The sequence below is a fragment of the Propithecus coquereli genome, unplaced genomic scaffold (assembly GCF_000956105.1).
Source record: "Propithecus coquereli isolate 6110/MARCELLA unplaced genomic scaffold, Pcoq_1.0 Scaffold543, whole genome shotgun sequence".
Taxonomy (NCBI): Eukaryota; Metazoa; Chordata; class Mammalia; order Primates; family Indriidae; genus Propithecus; species Propithecus coquereli.
In genome coordinates, this window is record NW_012151319.1 from 165,128 (window position 1) to 171,330 (window position 6,203).

Sequence of the window (6,203 nt, forward strand, 5' to 3'; positions counted from 1 at the left end):
CCATCTGTTTTGTGATTTAACTTTTTTCAAAGCCTCTGATTTTTAAGCCCTTTCACTTCGGGTGCCAAATTTTCTCAAAGCATAAGACCCCTTAACTCAATCTTTCCTTTTTGCCAAAGGAAAAATTTTATGTCTGTTCCCTTACCATACAGCCACTGAAATCTAATATTCAGTAATATGCTTAGGAAGGTGTCTTAATTTTTTTCCTCTTAAAAACATTCTGTATCATATTACTTACAGCCAATCTTAGACATGAATGTATGTACTTATGTGGTACCTGACAAAAAATTAGCCTGAGAAGGTAAATTCCCTTAGGTAAAAAGCTATTCACTTTCCTCTCCTCATGCTTTGGGAGAGTAGAGAAAATTTTTAAATATAATAATGATTTTCTGATGACCAGCCGATTTTTATCTCTTCTTCGTCTCTGATTGATCTTTTTTGTGTTTGTTTTTATTCCTTAGTTGCAATTCCAAAGCTTTGTTTGTGTTGTGCTTCTAGTAAATGAAAAATACACGCTTGCTCAGTTTAAGTATGCAAACTTTTGCCAAGAGATAATTAACTGTCCGCATCCCATCTGACCATTGACTTGCCAAAATTAAGTTTTATAGTGTGGTTGAAAAATTAGGTAAACTACATTATCCTGGTAATTCATATTTTTCCAAGAATTACAATTTTCTACCTATTTTTTTTTTCTCTTCATGTTAGAGACAGAACAAATTATATCCAGTCTGCATATGGGCATCTCAACTTTGAGAGAAAAATGTCCTCTACACCACTGTCATTAACTGCACACCTTTCTCTAATAATGATTTCAAACTATTCACAAATCCAGAGGTTTGAAATGACAAATGATTCATTCCACAGGAAGACTATTTCCCAGATGAGTTGACCTGTCAGAAGTGTAGCATACTATACATATGATGATACCAAAGATATAGTTCCAGTAACACATGAGGAGAAAATGCGAGATCTAAAGTATCTGGAAAGGGCATAATTGATTCTATAGTGGAAGAGATGCCCACTCAAAATTTTAAAAAGCAATGCTTAAACTAAATGACAAAATTGTCTCCACATATGAACTAGCTTGGCAGAAACTTGGTCCCAGATAGCTCTACACAGTGGATAGTTGAAGCTAAATGTGTATCTGTGCTACCCTTCCTACCCAATTATGTTTTATTTGAACTACTCTGAAATGTGCAGTAAAAAAAAGTATCACGTGCAGTAAAAAAAAAAAAAAATTCAGAAACCTCGGTAATTAGAGTGGTTAAACAAGGAAGGCCAGCTTAATTCTTAATCTAACATTCAAACACTTAAAATGATGATTAATTTTAATGTTTCTTTACTCTTTCAGTTGAGTTATTTGACAACATTATTGTTTTGAGAAATCTAAGACTTGCTATTTTGTGTGTATATATCCGTTTATATTTAGCTTTGCTGACTTTCCTTACATGTTGACAATGTAAATGCATCTGGAAAAGAGGGCAACGAAACTAGCATTTATCAAGTGCCTACTGTGAGCAAGCCAATATGCCAGACTATATGTATATGTATGATATTTATCTAATGTTCATAGCCCTGAGGCTTTGGTATCATTAACGCTGTTTTACAGATGAAGAATATCTGGCATGGAGAGGTTAAGTCATTTACCCAAGGTCATAGGATTATTAAATGGCAGTTCAAATGCAGATTTATTTAAAAGCCATAGAAAAAAATAATCAAAAGAATTTTGCAACAAAGCCCACTTCATCATATCATGAGTGCTTAGGAGAGGGGACAGGGTCTAATTTGTCTTTTTGCAGCTTTAATTTTCTACTTCCACTTCTTTTCTTTTCTTTTTTAAGCTTTTTTCCTTTTGCATGATGTACATTCCTCTTTTTTTTCACCCTTTTCTAAAGCCAAAACAGTGAGCAGCTTAAAAGGTTAAGGAAAAGAGGGAACAAGGAGGCGGAACTATTGTGGTCTCTTTACTTTTTATGCCTCAAGCATACAAAGCAGTAATATCCCTGGTCTTCCAAAAAAAGCAGCGAATGTGCTTACTTACTAAGCTCACGTTAATGGCCATGTGAGTGCACGCTGAAAATGTATGGTGAATGGAAAGTAAGGGCATAATTAACATAACAAACCATTCTAATAGAATTAGTCTATGACTGAAGGAGGCAAATGATGCCGAATCATTCTGTATTGTTCAGTGCAATTCTTTTTTAATATCAGGTATAAATTTAACTGTGTGTTGTAAAAGTTAGTTTGTTTAATCAAGAGATATTGTTTGACTCTTGTTCCTCCATTAACTATAATACTATTTGTCTTAAGATATGCTTATGTGGTAGACATTATGTTAGTATAATTCTGAAAAAAATTTAATTGCCTGATAGTAGCAGTGAATGCTTTAAAAAATTACTTTCAGTATATTTAAAGAAAAAAATTATTTATATGGCTTGGGGCTTAAACATAGATTTGGGACTTAAAATACATTTAAAACTGCAATGTTAGGAATGAAATTTTGTACTTGCTTCATAGCAGGTGCTCAATAAATGAGCATTGAATGAATGTAGTATTAAATAACACTAATATAAACCAAACAGCCATACAAGTAAATACTGTGTCAAGGAAAATTCAGTATCTCAAGAAAAATGCAGATGTTAACTTAAATGCATTATATGAGTTTTAAATTGTTGCCCTTCAAAATGCAATAATATTTTTATTGACCTTGATTTTATGGTTTGTAAAATATGTTTTTATAATTTTCTAAAAATTATAATTCTCCAGAATTAATTTTTTTTTTTTTTTACAAACACTTAAAAGTTATTCTCAAAGAATAACTTCCCTGGTCCTAAAAGCTTAATGCAAAAAGTAATAGTAACAGTTTTTTTCATTTAGTCTCTTTGTTTGTCCAAATGACCAACTGGAGTCTCATTGATTCCCAGCCCATTAAGGGCAGCAGAATTTTTACCCTACTCCTCTGCCCTTTTCTTAGGAATGTAGAAATCTGGCTAGAAGGCACAACAACCTTCCTTCTTCCTAGCAGACCAGGGATTCCTACTGTCGGAAGCAGTGGGCATGAAAGCAGCAATTTTACAGCACAAAAGCTCCAATAACATTTACTTCGGTTGGCTGAAATTGAAATGCACACAGGCACTGCTCAGTCTTGGTTGCTTAAGCACCAGCTTCCCTTGGCTTTTTGCCACGTTGTGTATTTCAAAGAGACAAGTCCTTTAAGGAGAAAGGTTTTCCTTGTAACCTGCAGTGGAGTAAACAGACCATTCAGGCATAGTTTATTGCATTACAAACTCAACTATGCAAACTATTCCAAAATGGAATACAAGAGAGTAATTAGTGAAATCATTTGGTCATTAGATTTCATAAGCAGGAATTGTCCCATTTAAAAAGTAAAATTATCTTTTGTAAGGAATCACTAAAAACTTTAGAGAGTGATAACTTATTTCTTAAAAGTTTTACTTACTCAAGTTTTGAAGCTTAAGGTCACCCATTTACAAATGTCTTCCCTTCTCACTTGCCTGTAGCCAACATTTTGTTGAATTAATTTGGGAAATCTTAAGAGAGCACCCACATTACATTATAAGCCAAACATTGAAGTGACAGTGACCCGCTCCTATAGGATAAAGTGGTGGACACACAAAAACATTTAGCTATCTGGGCTCATGCACATTTGCTGCTTTATTTCATCGGAGTCCCTGGAAGACAGGCAAGAGGGCTTCCCTTAGGTACTTCAGGTTAGCCTAGAAGCAGTATTCATTTAATCAATGATTCATTCATTCCTACAGCCAGTTTTTTAATCATACATCTATATATGCTAAGAAGCAGTCTAAATATGGTTACCAGACACCTTCCCCTTTCTGTAGGATTGACCTGAGTTCTGTATCTGATTTTTGTATTTTTTTTTTGAAAGAACCTTAAAACAAAATTATAAAATCTCATGTAACATCAAAATGAAATGACTTCTCTCATTTCTACTTAACATTATATCTAATGATTGTATGTTTATAAACCAATCATATTTATACTAGTCTGATTCAACTGGATAGTATTAAAACTGTATAAAATGATGAGCACATTTATTAACTGGGACTCTATTTATTGTTCATATGCCAAATCTAATCCCTTGTTTGTGTGAACTAAGCACTCTGAGCCTCATTAAAATCATTGTTGTCTATAAGTAAATTATAATGTCCTTTAATTTCTATAATTGTGTTTATTTTTCACATTTTGTTAAATAAATTAGGGCTCAGCTTTTAATCAATATTTTTTTCAAATACGCATTTCTTTCAAAAAAAGGCCTAGGGTCTTACGTAAGCTAACAAATGAGCCATCGTCCTCGAGGAACCCTAAGCAAGGTCCTTTCAATCTATGTTAATAGCCTCCCTTATTGATGAATCTGGTCCCTGCTCTGTTTAATCTGTATATCGTGTCTATCCAGAGATGCTCAAAGAGAAGCTACAGGGCACACAACACGTAGTTGGAGTTCAAACTACGCGGTCTGTTTCTGCAGCCCACAGATTCTCATCAGTACCCCAGGGCAGACGGGTGCACACTCTCTGTTCTCCCCATCTCTGCACCCACCTCTGCTCTCTCCAGCAGCCTCCAGCAGCTACTCTGTCACCACCCCAGCTGAGAATCGGTATCACTTCCGGTGTGATTCTGTCGCTCAGATATGCCTGGGCACCTAAAAGCTTTATGTGCACTGGAAACGTTTTTACCTAGATGTCAGTACCGTTGGCACATGTTTACATTTATTTCTTTCTGAGTAAATATATATAACTTTGAAAATGTCCAACCTGCCTGTTGCTCAGCTGCAATCCTAGTTTACTGTGGCTTGATCTGATTGATTCAGTTTCTTCTGATTATTAGAAAGAACTTGCAAAGAGGCTAGGTGGGCTTTGCCTGTTACCTTGTCGTGCTTTCATCTATGGCTACAATCTGATTTCCCTTTAATGTATTAAGGAAGGGTTTAAATGGCATCTGAGGTAATCTTGAGTTTCTGGGTTACTTTGCAGGAGTTTGCCCTCAATAGAGTGTGCAAGAGGAAAGAATGGGAATGACCCTTCCCTGTCAGTACATGCCTGTAGCGAAAACGCTTCAGAAAACAAGTGAAGCACTCCTAATGAATTGTGCTTTTGGTTCTTTGAATCTGCACAGCATCTCCATCAGGTTTTTACAGCTGGACTCTGGCTGTAATTGCTACTGGGATGAGATGCACAACATGGGGTGTCGAAGCTAAGTGCTTGTAGTGTTTTAGTGGCCAAAAATATACGGCATGGTAGGAGCATCAGGCTTCGTGAAATTCACACTTGTATATATCTTCATGTTCCTCACCCGTTTCTGACACACTGCTGATTTGCCAGCAGGCTACTCTAGATGAAGGTGATAAAAGTGGCAAAGCTGAAAGATGTTGTTTTTTAAAAGACACTGTACATCAGTTGAGTAAGAGGAAGTAGATTGGGGATGTAAATGCATAAAAAGCCTCTGTGGCTGTTCTTCAGTAAAGACAGTTGGTGTTAATCTCATCAGTGCAACAAAATGGAAAAGATTACAGTTTTAATCTTATTATAATATAGTACAAAATGGCATACATTAAAGCATTTCTCCTAATGTAAACAATAATTCTGTATTTCTGTAGCATCAGCGCTCAGACCCCTTGTCCTAATTTGTCATTAGATATAAATCAGTTTTTATGCTTCTTCCAGAGAAGCTTTAAAGCCTAATGTTTCCTTATTTGAGATGTTATAATTCTAAAGAGGGTAAAATTGATAGCTTCACTGAAGAGAAGTATCATATCCAAAATTATAATGTAAAGGAATAATCCAAATGCCCGTCCCGATCCACCCTTATGGTTATTTAAGGTATAATCAATGAGGCTTGGAATTTAATGCAATTCAGTTGGCATCATAATTCTCCACAGTGTCAGCTGTGACCACAGAGTCTCCAACCCAGTTGAATTATTCTTTCACATTAGTGTTTGCATTTTCTATTTTGTTCTTTTTTCTTTATTCCTTAGTTTTGTTTTCTGAAATCAACCCTCCTTGTGTCAATCCAGACAAAATACCTTATAACGCTTACATTAACTATCATTTTAAAAGCAATTTGTATTATATATATTAATTAATTCTGAGAACAATAGAGTGTACAGGAGAGAATTACTTAAATTAAATTTGTCCAAAGTGGTATAATGCAAAGAGTTCCCTAAA